Raw genomic sequence first — 16606 nt, 5'->3', positions numbered from 1 at the left:
TGTGTATATATACAGTCACCACTAGAGGGAGCTCCTCACATACAGATGTGTGTATATACAGTCACCACTAGAGGGGGTTCCTCACATACTGATGTGTATTTATACAGTCACCACTAGAGGGGGCTCCTCACATACAGATGTGAATATATATACAGTCACCACTAGAGGGGGCTCCTCACATACAGATGTGTATATATATACAGTCACCACTATAGAGGGATCCTCACATACAGATGTGTATATATACAGTCACCACTATAGGGGGATCCTCATATACAGATGTGTATATACAGTCACCACTATAGGGGGCTCCTCACATACAGATGTGTATATATACAGTCACCACTAGAGGGGGATCCTCATATACAGATGTGTATATATACAGTCACCACTAGAGGGGGCTCCTCACATACAGATGTGTATACATACAGTCACCACTAGAGGGAGCTCCTCACATACAGATGTTTATATATACAGTCACCACTATAGGGGGTTCCTCACATACAGATGTGTGTATATACAGTCACCACTAGAGGGGGATCCTCACATACAGATGTGTGTATATACAGTCACCACTATAGGGGGTTCCTCACATACAGATGTTTATATATACAGTCACCACTAGAGGGGGATCCTCACATACAGATGTGTATATACAGTCACCACTATAGGGGGCTCCTCACATACAGATGTGTATATACAGTCACCACTATAGGGGGCTCCTCACATACAGATGTTTATATATACAGTCACCACTATAGGGGGATCCTCACATACAGATGTGTATATATACAGTCACCACTAGAGGGGGCTCCTCACATACAGATGTGTATATATACAGTCACCACTATAGGGGGCTCCTCACATACAGATATGTATATATATACAGTCACCACTAGAGGGAGCATCTCACATACAGATGTGTGTATATACAGTCACTACTAGAGGTGGCTCCTCACATACAGATATGTATATATATACAGTCACCACTAGAGGGGGTTCCTCACATACAGATGTGTGTATATACAGTCACCACTAGAGGGGGATCCTCACATACAGATGTGTATATATACAGTCACCACTAGAGGGGGCTCCTCACATACAGATGTGTATATATACAGTCACCACTATAGGGGGCTCCTCACATACAGATGAGTATATATATACAGTCACCACTATAGGGGGCTCCTCACATACAGATGTGTATATATACAGTCACCACTAGAGGGGGATCCTCACATACAGATGTTTATATATACAGTCACCACTATAGGGGGTTCCTCACATACAGATGTTTATATATACAGTCACCACTAGAGGGGGATCCTCACATACAGATGTGTATATACAGTCACCACTATAGGGGGCTCCTCACATACAGATGTGTATATACAGTCACCACTATAGGGGGATCCTCACATACAGATGTGTATATATACAGTCACCACTAGAGGGGGCTCCTCACATACAGATGTGTATATATACAGTCACCACTAGAGGGGGTTCCTCACATACAGATGTGTGTATATACAGTCACCACTAGAGGGGGATCCTCACATACAGATGTGTATATATACAGTCACCACTAGAGGGGGCTCCTCACATACAGATGTGTATATATACAGTCACCACTATAGGGGGCTCCTCACATACAGATGAGTATATATATACAGTCACTACTAGAGGTGGCTCCTCACATACAGATGTGTATATATATATACAGTCACCACTATAGGGGGTTCCTCACATACAGATGTGTGTATATACAGTCACCACTAGAGGGGGATCCTCACATACAGATGTGTATATATACAGTCACCACTAGAGGGGGATCCTCACATACAGATGTGTATATATACAGTCACCACTATAGGGGGCTCCTCACATACAGATGTTTATATATGCAGTCACCACTATAGGGGGCTCCTCACATACAGATGTTTATATATACAGTCACCACTATAGGGGGCTCCTCACATACAGATGTGTGTATATACAGTCACTACTAGAGGTGGCTTCTCACATACAGATGTGTATATATATACAGTCACCACTAGAGGGAGCATCTCACATACAGATGTGTGTATATACAGTCACTACTAGAGGTGGCTCCTCACATACAGATATGTATATATATACAGTCACCACTAGAGGGGGCTCCTCACATACAGATGTTTATATATACAGTCACCACTAGAGGGGGATCCTCACATACAGATGTGTATATATACAGTCACCACTAGAGGGGGCTCCTCACATACAGATGTGTATATATACAGTCACCACTAGAGGGGGATCCTCACATACAGATGTGTATATATACAGTCACCACTAGAGGGGGCTCCTCACATACAGATGTGTATATATACAGTCACCACTATAGGGGGCTCCTCACATACAGATGTGTATATATACAGTCACCACTAGAGGGGGCTCCTCACATACAGATGTGTATATATACAGTCACCACTAGAGGGGGATCCTCACATACAGATGTGTATATATACAGTCACCACTAGAGGGGACTCCTCACATACAGATGTGTATATATACAGTCACCACTATAGGGGGTTCCTCACATACAGATGTGTGTATATACAGTCACCACTAGAGGGGGATCCTCACATACAGATGTGTATATATACAGTCACCACTAGAGGGGGCTCCTCACATACAGATGTGTATATATACAGTCACCACTATAGGGGGCTCCTCACATACAGATGTGTATATATACAGTCACCACTAGAGGGGGCTCCTCACATACAGATGTGTGTATATACAGTCACCACTAGAGGGGGCTCCACACATACAGATGTGTATATATACAGTCACCACTATAGGGGGTTCCTCACATACAGATGTGTATATATACAGTCACCACTATAGGGGGCTCCTCACATACAGATGTGTGTATATACAGTCACCACTAGAGGGGGCTCCACACATACAGATGTGTATATATACAGTCACCACTATAGGGGGCTCCTCACATACAGATGTGTGTATATACAGTCACCACTAGAGGGGGCTCCTCACATACAGATGTGTGTATATACAGTCACCACTAGAGGGGGCTCCACACATACAGATGTGTATATATACAGTCACCACTATAGTGGGCTCCTCACATACAGATATGTTTATATACAGTCACCACTATAGGGGGCTCCTCGCAAACAGATGTGTGTATATACAGTCACCACTATAGGGGGTTCCTCACATACAGATGTGTGTATATACAGTCACCACTATAGGGGGCTCCTCACATACAGATGTGTGTATATACAGTCACCACTATAGGGGGTTCCTCACATACAGATGTGTGTATATACAGTCACCACTAGAGGGGGCTCCTCACATACAGATGTGTGTATATACAGTCACCACTATAGGGGGCTCCTCACATACAGATGTGTGTATATACAGTCACCACTATAGGGGGCTCCTCACATACAGATGTGTGTATATACAGTCACCACTATAGGGGGTTCCTCACATACAGATGTGTGTATATACAGTCACCACTAGAGGGGGATCCTCACATACAGATGTGTGTATATACAGTCACCACTAGAGGGGGCTCCTCACATACCGATATGTATATATATACAGTCACCACTAGAGGGAGCATCTCACATACAGATGTGTGTATATACAGTCACTACTATAGGGGGTTCCTCACATACAGATGTGTATATATAGAGTCACCACTATAGGGGGCTCCTCACATACAGATGTGTGTATATACAGTCACCACTAGAGGGGGCTCCACACATACAGATGTGTATATATACAGTCACCACTAGAGGGGGATCCTCACATACAGATGTGTATATATACAGTCACCACTATAGTGGGTTCCTCACATACAGATGTGTATATATACAGTCACCACTATAGGGGGATCCTCACATACAGATGTGTATATATACAGTCACTACTAGAGGGGGCTCCTCACATACAGATGTGTATATATACAGTCACCACTATAGTGGGTTCCTCACATACAGATGTGTATATATACAGTCACCACTAGAGGGGGATCCTCACATACAGATGTGTATATATACAGTCACTACTAGAGGGGGATCCTCACATACAGATGTGTATATATACAGTCACCACTAGAGGGGGCTCCACACATACAGATGTGTATATATACAGTCACCACTAGAGGGGGCTCCACACATACAGATGTGTATATATACAGTCACCACTAGAGGGGGATCCTCACATACAGATGTGTATATATACAGTCACCACTAGAGGGGGATCCTCACATACAGATGTGTATATATATATACAGTCACTACTAGAGGTGGCTCCTCACATACAGATATGTATATATATACAGTCACCACTAGAGGGGGCTCCTCACATACAGATGTGTATATATACAGTCACCACTATAGGGGGATCCTCACATACAGATGTGTATATATACAGTCACTACTAGAGGTGGCTCCTCACATACAGATGTGTGTATATACAGTCACTACTAGAGGTGGCTCCTCACATACAGATATGTATATATATACAGTCACCACTAGAGGGAGCTCCTCACATACAGATGTGTATATATACAGTCACCACTAGAGGGGGATCCTCACATACAGATGTGTATATATACAGTCACCACAAGAGGGGGCTCCTCACATACAGATGTGTGTATATATACAGTCACCACTAGAGGAGGCTCCTCACATACAGATGTGTATATATACAGTCACCACTAGAGGGAGCTCCTCACATACAGATATGTATATATATACAGTCACCACTAGAGGGAGCTCCTCACATACAGATGTGTATATATATACAGTCACCACTATAGGGGGTTCCTCACATACAGATGTGTATATATATACAGTCACCACTATAGGGGGTTCCTCACATACAGATGTGTGTATATACAGTCACCACTAGAGGGGGCTCCACACATACAGATGTGTATATATACAGTCACTACTAGAGGGGGATCCTCACATACAGATGTGTATATATACAGTCACCACTAGAGGGGGTTCCTCACATACAGATGTGTATATATATACAGTCACTACTAGAGGGGGCTCCTCACATACAGATGTGTATATATACAGTCACCACTAGAGGGGGTTCCTCACATACAGATGTGTATATATACAGTCACTACTAGAGGGGGCTCCTCACATACAGATGTGTATATATACAGTCACCACTAGAGGGGGTTCCTCACATACAGATGTGTATATATACAGTCACTACTAGAGGGGGCTCCTCACATACAGATGTGTATATATACAGTCACTACTAGAGGGGGCTCCTCACATACAGATGTGTATATATACAGTCACCACTAGAGTGGGTTCCTCACATACAGATGTGTATATATATACAGTCACTACTAGAGGGGGCTCCTCACATACAGATGTGTATATATACAGTCACCACTAGAGTGGGTTCCTCACATACAGATGTGTATATATATACAGTCACCACTAGAGGGGGATCCTCACATACAGATGTGTATATATACAGTCACCACTATAGGGGGATCCTCACATACAGATGTGTATATATACAGTCACCACAAGAGGGGGTTCCTCACATACAGATGTGTGTATATACAGTCACCACTAGAGGAGGCTCCTCACATACAGATGTGTGTATATATACAGTCACCACTAGAGGAGGCTCCTCACATACAGATGTGTGTATATACAGTCACTACTAGAGGTGGCTCCTCACATACAGATGTGTATATATATACAGTCACCACTAGAGGGAGCTCCTCACATACAGATGTGTATATATACAGTCACCACTAGAGGGGGATCCTCACATACAGATGTGTATATTTACAGTCACTACTAGAGGGGGCTCCTCACATACAGATGTGTATATATACAGTCACTACTAGAGGGGGCTCCTCACATACAGATGTGTATATATACAGTCACCACTATAGGGGGCTCCTCACATACAGATGTGTGTATATATACAGTCACCACTAGAGGAGGCTCCTCACATACAGATGTGTATATATATACAGTCACCACTATAGGGGGCTCCTCACATACAGATGTGTGTATATACAGTCAATACTAGAGGTGGCTCCTCACATACAGATATGTATATATATACAGTCACCACTAGAGGGAGCTCCTCACATACAGATGTGTATATATATACAGTCACCACTATAGGGGGCTCCTCACATACAGATGTGTGTATATACAGTCAATACTAGAGGTGGCTCCTCACATACAGATATGTATATATATACAGTCACCACTAGAGGGAGCTCCTCACATACAGATGTGTATATATATACAGTCACCACTATAGGGGGTTCCTCACATACAGATGTGTATATATATACAGTCACCACTATAGGGGGTTCCTCACATACAGATGTGTGTATATACAGTCACCACTAGAGGGGGCTCCACACATACAGATGTGTATATATACAGTCACCACTATAGGGGACTCCTCACATACAGATGTGTATATATACAGTCACCACTATAGGGGGTTCCTCACATACAGATGTGTGTATATACAGTCACCACTAGAGGGGGTTCCTCACATACAGATGTGTGTATATACAGTCACCACTAGAGGGGGTTCCTCACATACTGATGTGTATACATACAGTCACCACTAGAGGGGGCTCCTCACATACAGATGTGAATATATATACAGTCACCACTAGAGGGGGCTCCTCACATACAGATGTGAATATATATACAGTCACCACTATAGGGGGTTCCTCACATACAGATGTGAATATATACAGTCACTACTATAGGGGGATCCTCATATACAGATGTGTATATATACAGTCACCACTAGAGGAGGCTCCTCACATACAGATGTGTATATATATACAGTCACCACTATAGGGGGTTCCTCACATACAGATGTGAATATATATACAGTCACCACTAGAGGGGGCTCCTCACATACAGATGTGTATATATATACAGTCACCACTATAGGGGGTTCCTCACATACAGATGTGAATATATATACAGTCACTACTATAGGGGGATCCTCATATACAGATGTGTATATATACAGTCACTACTAGAGGGGGCTCCTCACATACAGATGTGTATATATACAGTCACCACTATAGGGGACTCCTCACATACAGATGTGAATATATATACAGTCACCACTATAGGGGGTTCCTCACATACAGATGTGAATATATACAGTCACTACTATAGGGGGATCCTCATATACAGATGTGTATATATACAGTCACTACTAGAGGGGGCTCCTCACATACAGATGTGTATATATACAGTCACCACTATAGGGGACTCCTCACATACAGATGTGAATATATATACAGTCACCACTATAGGGGGTTCCTCACATACAGATGTGAATATATACAGTCACTACTATAGGGGGATCCTCATATACAGATGTGTATATATACAGTCACCACTAGAGGGGGCTCCTCACATACAGATGTGTATATATACAGTCACCAATATAGGGGACTCCTCACATACAGATGTGAATATATATACAGTCACCACTATAGGGGGTTCCTCACATACAGATGTGAATATATACAGTCACTACTATAGGGGGATCCTCACATACAGATGTGAATATATACAGTCACTACTATAGGGGGATCCTCACATACAGATGTGTATATATACAGTCACCACTATAGGGGACTCCTCACATACAGATGTGAATATATATACAGTCACCACTATAGGGGGTTCCTCACATACAGATGTGAATATATACAGTCACCACTATAGGGGACTCCTCACATACAGATGTGTATATATACAGTCACCACTAGAGGGGGATCCTCACATACAGATGTGTATATTTACAGTCACTACTAGAGGGGGCTCCTCACATACAGATGTGTATATATACAGTCACCACTATAGGGGGTTCCTCACATACAGATGTGTGTATATACAGTCACCACTAGAGGGGGTTCCTCACATACAGATGTGTGTATATACAGTCACCACTAGAGGGGGTTCCTCACATACTGATGTGTATATATACAGTCACCACTAGAGGGGGCTCCTCACATACAGATGTGAATATATATACAGTCACCACTAGAGGGGGCTCCTCACTTACAGATGTGAATATATATACAGTCACCACTATATTGGGTTCCTCACATACAGATGTGAATATATACAGTCACTACTATAGGGGGATCCTCATATACAGATGTGTATATATACAGTCACCACTAGAGGAGGCTCCTCACATACAGATGTGTATATATATACAGTCACCACTAGAGGAGGCTCCTCACATACAGATGTGTATATATACAGTCACCACTAGAGGGGGCTCTTCACATACAGATGTGTATATATACAGTCACCACTATAGGGGGTTCCTCACATACAGATGTGAATATATACAGTCACCACTTGAGGGAGCTCTTCACATACAGATGTGTATATACACAGTCACTACAATAGGGGGTTCCTCACATACAGATGTGTATATATACAGTCACCACTATAGGGGGTTCCTCACATACAGATGTGTATATATACAGTCACCACTAGAGGGAGCTCTTCACATACAGATGTGTATATACACAGTCACTACTATAGGGGGTTCCTCACATACAGATGTGTATATATACAGTCACCACTATAGGGGGTTCCTCACATACAGATGTGTATATATACAGTCACCACTATAGGGGTTTCCTCACATACAGATGTGTATATATACAGTCACCACTAGAGGGAGCTCTTCACATACAGATGTGTATATACACAGTCACTACTATAGGGGGTTCCTCACATACAGATGTGTATATATACAGTCACCACTATAGGGGGTTCCTCACATACAGATGTGTATATATACAGTCACCAATATAGGGGGTTCCTCACATACAGATGTGTATATATACAGTCACCACTATAGGGGGCTCCTCACATACAGATGTGTACATATATACAGTCACCACTAGAGGGAGCTCCTCACATACAGATGTGTATATATATACAGTCACCACTAGAGGGGGCTCCTCACATACAGATGTGTGTATATACAGTCACTACTAGAGGTGGCTCCTCACATACAGATATGTATATATATACAGTCACCACTAGAGGGGGCTCCACACATACAGATGTGTATATATACAGTCACCACTATAGGGGGCTCCTCACATACAGATGTGTATATATACAGTCACCACTAGAGGGGGCTCCTCACATACAGATGTGTATATATACAGTCACCACTATAGGGGGTTCCTCACATACAGATGTGTGTATATACAGTCACCACTAGAGGGGGATCCTCACATACAGATGTGTTTATATACAGTCACCACTATAGGGGGCTCCTCACATACAGATGTGTATATATATACAGTCACCACTAGAGGGGGTTCCTCACATACAGATGTGTATATATATACAGTCACCACTAGAGGGGGCTCCTCACATACAGATGTGTACATATATACAGTCACCACTAGAGGGAGCTCCTCACATACAGATGTGTATATATATACAGTCACCACTAGAGGGGGCTCCTCACATACAGATGTGTACATATATACAGTCACCACTAGAGGGAGCTCCTCACATACAGATGTGTATATATATACAGTCACCACTAGAGGGAGCTCCTCACATACAGATGTGTATATATATACAGTCACTACTAGAGGTGGCTCCTCACATACAGATATGTATATATATACAGTCACCACTATAGGGGGTTCCTCACATACAGATGTGTGTATATACAGTCACCACTAGAGGGGGCTCCTCACATACAGATGTGTATATATACAGTCACCACTATAGGGGGCTCCTCACATACAGATGTGTATATATACAGTCACCACTATAGGGGGTTCCTCACATACAGATGTGTGTATATACAGTCACCACTAGAGGGGGCTCCTCACATACAGATGTGTATATATACTGTCACCACTATAGGGGGCTCCTCACATACAGATGTGTATATATACAGTCACCACTATAGGGGGTTCCTCACATACAGATGTGTATATATACAGTCACCACTATAGGGGGCTCCTCACATACAGATGTGTATATATATACAGTCACCACTAGAGGGGGTTCCTCACATACAGATGTGTATATATATACAGTCACCACTAGAGGGGGCTCCTCACATACAGATGTGTATATATATACAGTCACCACTAGAGGGGGCTCCTCACATACAGATGTGTGTATATACAGTCACTACTAGAGGTGGCTCCTCACATACAGATATGTATATATATACAGTCACCACTAGAGGGGGCTCCACACATACAGATGTGTATATATACAGTCACCACTATAGGGGACTCCTGACATACAGATGTGTATATATACAGTCACCACTAGAGGGGGCTCCTCACATACAGATGTGTATATATATACAGTCACCACTATAGGGGGCTCCTCACATACAGATGTGTATATATACAGTCACCACTAGAGGGGGATCCTCACATACAGATGTGTATACATACAGTCACCACTATAGTGGGTTCCTCACCTACAGATGTGTATATATACAGTCACCACTAGAGGGGGCTCCTCACATACAGATGTGTATATATACAGTCACCACTAGAGGGAGCTCCTCACATAAAGATGTGTATATACAGTCACCACTATAGGGGGCTCCTCACATACAGATGTGTATATATACAGTCACCACTAGAGGGGGCTCCTCACATACAGATGTGTATATATACAGTCACCACTAGAGGGAGCTCCTCACATACAGATGTGTATATATTCAGTCACCACTAGAGGGAGCTCCTCACATACAGATGTGTATATATATACAGTCACCACTATAGGGGGCTCCTCACATAGAGGTGTGTATATATACAGTCACCACTAGAGGGGGATCCTCACATACAGATGTGTATATACAGTCACCACTATAGGGGGCTCCTCACATACAGATGTGTATATATATACAGTCACCACTATAGGGGGCTCCTCACATACAGATGTGTATATATACAGTCACCACTAGAGGGGGATCCTCACATACAGATGTGTATATATATACAGTCACCACTATATGGGGCTCCTCACATACAGATGTGTATATATACAGTCACCACTAGAGGGAGCTCCTCACATACAGATGTGTATATATATACAGTCACCACTATAGGGGGCTCCTCACATACAGATGTGTATATATACAGTCGCCACTAGAGGGAGCTCCTCAAATACAGATGTGTATATACAGTCACCACTATAGGGGGCTCCTCACATACAGATGTGTATATATACAGTCACCACTATAGTGGGTTCCTCACATACAGATGTGTATATATACAGTCACCACTAGAGGGGGCTCCTCACATACAGATGTGTATATATACAGTCACCACTAGAGGGAGCTCCTCACATACAGATGTGTATATATATACAGTTACCACTATAGGGGGCTCCTCACATACAGATGTGTATATATACAGTCACCACTAGAGGGGGATCCTCACATACAGATGTGTATATATATACAGTCACCACTATATGGGGCTCCTCACATACAGATGTGTATATATACAGTCACCACTAGAGGGAGCTCCTCACATACAGATGTGTATAAATATACAGTCACCACTATAGTGGGTTCCTCACATACAGATGTGTATATACAGTCACCACTATAGGGGGCTCCTCACATTCAGATGTGTATATATATACAGTCACCACTATAGGGGGCTCCTCACATACAGATGTGTATATATACAGTCACCACTATATGGGGCTCCTCACATACAGATGTGTATATATACAGTCACCACTAGAGGGAGCTCCTCACATACAGATGTGTATATACAGTCACCACTATAGAGGGCTCCTCACATACAGATGTGTATATATACAGTCACCACTATAGTGGGTTCCTCACATACAGATGTGTGTATATATACAGTCACCACTAGAGGGGGCTCCTCACATACAGATGTGTATATATACAGTCACCACTAGAGGGGGCTCCTCACATACAGATGTGTATATATATACAGTCACCACTATATGGGGCTCCTCACATACAGATGTGTATATATACAGTCACCACTAGAGGGGGGTCCTCGCATACAGATGTGTATATATACAGTCACCACTAGAGGGGGCTCCTCACATACAGATGTGTATATATACAGTCACCACTAGAGGGAGCTCCTCACATACAGATGTGTATATATACAGTCACCACTAGAGGGAGCTCCTCACATACAGATGTGTATATATATATAGTCACCACTATAGGGGGCTCCTCACATACAGATGTGTATATATACAGTCACCACTAGAGGGAGCTCCTCACATACAGATGTGTATATACAGTCACCACTATAGGGGGCTCCTCACATACAGAGGTGTATATATACAGTCACCACTAGAGGGGGGTCCTCGCATACAGATGTGTATATATACAGTCACCACTATATGGGGCTCCTCACATACAAATGTGTATATATACAGTCACCACTAGAGGGAGCTCCTCACATACAGATGTGTATATATTTAGTCACCACTATAGGGGGCTCCTCACATACAGATGTGTATATATACAGTCACCACTAGAGGGAGCTCCTCACATACAGATGTGTATATACAGTCACCACTATAGGGGGCTCCTCACATACAGATGTGTATATATACAGTCACCACTATAGTGGGTTCCTCACATACAGATGTGTATATATACAGTCACCACTAGAGGGGGCTCCTCACATACAGATGTGTATATATACAGTCACCACTAGAGGGAGCTCCTCACATACAGATGTGTATATATATACAGTCACCACTATATGGGGCTCCTCACATACAGATGTGTATATATACAGTCACCACTAGAGGGAGCTCCTCACATACAGATGTGTATATATATACAGTCACCACTATAGGGGGCTCCTCACATACAGATGTGTATATATACAGTCACCGCTAGAGGGAGCTCCTCACATACAGATGTGTATATACAGTCACCACTATAGTGGGTTCCTCACATACAGATGTGTATATATAGAGTCACCACTAGAGGGGGATCCTCACATACAGATGTGTATATATACAGTCACCACTAGAGGGAGCTCCTCACATACAGATGTGTATATATATACAGTCACCACTCTATGGGGCTCCTCACATACAGATGTGTATATATACAGTCACCACTAGAGGGAGCTCCTCACATACAGATGTGTATATATATACAGTCACCACTATAGGGGGCTCCTCACATACAGATGTGTATATATACAGTCACCACTAGAGGGGGATCCTCACATACAGATGTGTATATACAGTCACCACTATAGGGGGCTCCTCACATACAGATGTGTATATATACAGTCACCACTATAGTGGGTTCCTCACATACAGATGTGTATATATACAGTCACCACTAGAGGGGGCTCCTCACATACACATGTGTATATATACAGTCACCACTTGAGGGAGCTTCTCACATACAGATGTGTATATATACAGTCACCACTATAGTGGGTTCCTCACATACAGATGTGTGTATATATACAGTCACCACTAGAGGGGGCTCCTCACATATAGATGTGTATATATACAGTCACCACTAGAGGGAGCTCCTCACATACAGATGTGTATATATATACAGTCACCACTTGAGGGGGCTCCTCACATACAGATGTGTATATATACAGTCACCACTAGAGGGAGCTCCTCACATACAGATGTGTATATATATACAGTCACCACTTGAGGGGGCTCCTCACATACAGATGTGTATATATACAGTCACCACTAGAGGGAGCTTCTCACATATAGATGTGTATATATATACAGACACCTCTAGAGGGGGCTCCTCACATACACTTGTGTATTTATACAGTCACCACTAGAGGGGGCTCCTCACATACAGATGTGTATATACAGTCACCACTAGAGGGGGGGCTCCTCACATACAGATGTGTATATATACAGTCACCACTAGAGGGAGCTCCTCACAAACAGATGTGTATATATATACAGACACCACTAGAGGGGGCTCCTCACATACACTTGTGTATTTATACAGTCACCACTAGAGGGGGCTCCTCACATACAGATGTGTATATATACAGTCACCACTTGAGGGGGCTCCTCACCTACAGATGTGTATATATACAGTCACCACTAGAGGGAGCTCCTCACATACAGATGTGTGTATATATATACAGACACCACTAGAGGGGGCTCCTCACATACACTTGTGTATTTATACAGTCACCACTAGAGGGGGCTCCTCACATACACATGTGTATATATACAGTCACCACTTGAGGGGGCTCCTCACATACAGATGTGTATATATACAGTCACCACTAGAGGGAGCTCCTCACATACAGATGTGTATATATACAGTCACCACTATAGGGGGATCCTCACATACAGATGTGTATATATACAGTCACCACTTGAGGGGGCTCCTCACATACAGATGTGTATATATACAGTCACCACTAGAGGGAGCTCCTCACATACAGATGTGTATATATACAGTCACCACTAGAGGGGGCTCCTCACATACACTTGTGTATTTATACAGTCACCACTAGAGGGGGCTCCTCACATACACATGTGTATATATACAGTCACCACTAGAGGGAGCTTCTCACATACAGATGTGTATATATATACAGTCACCACTAGAGGGGGCTCCTCACATACAGATGTGTATATATACAGTCACCACTTGAGGGGGCTCCTCACATACAGATGTGTATATATACAGTCACCACTAGAGGGAGCTCCTCACATACAGATGTGTATATATATACAGACACCACTAGAGGGGGCTCCTCACATACACTTGTGTATTTATACAGTCACCACTAGAGGGGGCTCCTCACATACACATGTGTATATATACAGTCACCACTTGAGGGGGCTCCTCACATACATATGTGTATATATACAGTCACCACTAGAGGGAGCTCCTCACATACAGATGTGTATATATACAGACACCACTAGAGGGGGCTCCTCACATACACTTGTGTATTTATACAGTCACCACTAGAGGGGGCTCCTCACATACAGATGTGTGTATATACAGTCACCACTAGAGGGGGCTCCTCACATACAGATGTGTATATATACAGTCACCACTAGAGGGAGATCCTCACATACAGATGTGTATATATATACAGTCACCACTAGAGGGGGCTCCTCACATACAGATGTGTATATATATACAGTCACCACTAGAGGGGGCTCCTCACATACAGATGTGTGTATATACAGTCACCACTAGAGGGGGCTCCTCACATACAGATGTGTATATATACAGTCACCACTAGAGGGAGATCCTCACATACAGATGTGTATATATATACAGTCACTACTAGAGGGGGCTCCTCACATACAGATGTGTATATATATACAGTCACCACTAGAGGGGGCTCCTCGCATACAGATGTGTATATATACAGTCACTACAAGAGGGGGCTCCTCACATACAGATGTGTATATATATACAGTCACCACTAGAGGGGGCTCCTCACATACAGATGTGTATATATACAGTCAACACTAGAGGGAGCTCCTCACATACAGATGTGTATATATACAGTCACCACTAGAGAGGGCTCCTCACATACAGATGTGTATATATACAGTCACCACTAGAGGGGGCTCCTCACATACTGATGTGTATATATACAGTCATCACTAGAGGGGGCTCCTCACATACTGATGTGTATATATACAGTCACCACTAGAGGGGGCTCCTCACATACAGATGTGTATATATATATATACAGTCACCACTAGAGGGGGCTCCTCACATACAGATGTGTATATATACAGTCAACACTAGAGGGGGCTCCTCACATACAGATGTGTATATATACAGTCACCACTAGAGGGGGCTCCTCACATACAGATGTGTATATATACAGTCATCACTAGAGGGGGCTCCTCACATACTGATGTGTATATATACAGTCACCACTAGAGGGGGCTCCTCACATACAGATGTGTATATATATATATACAGTCACCACTAGAGGGGGCTCCTCACATACAGATGTGTATATATACAGTCACCACTAGAGGGAGCTCCTCACATACAGATGTGTATATATATACAGTCACCACTAGAGGGGGATCCTCACATACAGATGTGTGTATATATACAGTCACCACTAGAGGGGGCTCCTCACATAGAGGTGTGTATATATACAGTCACCACTAGAGGGAGCTCCTCACATACAGATGTATATATATATAAGGTAACCACTAGAGGGGGCTCCTCACATACAGATGTGTATATATACAGTCACCACTAGAGGGGGATCCTCACATACAGATGTGTATATATACAGTCACCACTAGAGGGGGATCCTCACATACAGATGTGTATATATACAGTCACCACTAGAGGGAGCTCCTCACATACAGATGTGTATATATACAGTCACTACTAGAGGGGGCTCCTGACATACAGATGTGTATATATATACAGTCACCACTAGAGGGAGCTCCTCACATACAGATGTGTATATATATACAGTCACTATTAAAGGGAGCTCCTCACATAAAGATGAGTATATATA

General features: G+C 42.9%; 1 protein-coding gene across 1 annotated transcript in view; it reads left to right on the top strand.

The window, feature by feature from the left end:
- The window catches only part of CA9 (carbonic anhydrase 9), a 386906-nt gene that overhangs the window by 265199 nt on the left and 105101 nt on the right, over positions 1-16606 (top strand). The window lies entirely within an intron of this gene.

The sequence above is a fragment of the Dendrobates tinctorius genome, unplaced genomic scaffold, assembly GCF_039654945.1.
Source record: "Dendrobates tinctorius isolate UK_male_01 unplaced genomic scaffold, ASM3965494v1 ptg000353l, whole genome shotgun sequence".
NCBI classification, from domain to species: Eukaryota; Metazoa; Chordata; class Amphibia; order Anura; family Dendrobatidae; genus Dendrobates; species Dendrobates tinctorius.
Note: the sequence above shows the minus strand (reverse complement) of the source record. Positions and strands in the feature narration are given on the sequence as shown.